Below are 583 nucleotides of genomic sequence, written 5' to 3' on the forward strand. Positions count from 1 at the left end.
TTCTGGGCAAGTAGCATCACGAAACTCTAACACAGCAAAAGGCACCAAGAATCTAAATTGGTGCTTTCTAAACACTGGCTTGTAAAATGCTCGAAAATCAAGTTTATATGAGGGCGTATCTATAAGTTATCCAAGGCTTTTCCTACAAAGTGTCAGAGATCTCCTAGTAATCTCCTGGAGGCCTAAAGTGCTGGGTACTTATAACACTGCTTACGTATCACTTTACTTTTTGAAAGTGCGTGCACATGCACACACAAACACACAATCATGGATATACACAGAGTGCATATTTATGTTCAAATCTCCTTTCCATTCCACTCCAATAATTTAGGCTTTTCATTCCTTCATTGACTTTTATTACGCATCTATCTCATGCCTAAGACTGTGATAGATATTAGACATTTAGAAGAGAGAACACTTCCAGGTTTATAGTATATAGTGTTAATGTATATATCCAGTAAATATTGGGATTTTTTTTTTATGTAAATACAAAAAGAGATGGAAATCTGTTATCCCACCAAGTGGCCATTGAATTTGAATAGTTAATCCAGAAAGCAAGAATCCGTCTCATTCTGTGCCCTCC

This window comes from Trichechus manatus, unplaced genomic scaffold (genome assembly GCF_000243295.1).
Source record: "Trichechus manatus latirostris isolate Lorelei unplaced genomic scaffold, TriManLat1.0 scaffold00184, whole genome shotgun sequence".
Lineage (NCBI taxonomy): Eukaryota > Metazoa > Chordata > Mammalia > Sirenia > Trichechidae > Trichechus > Trichechus manatus.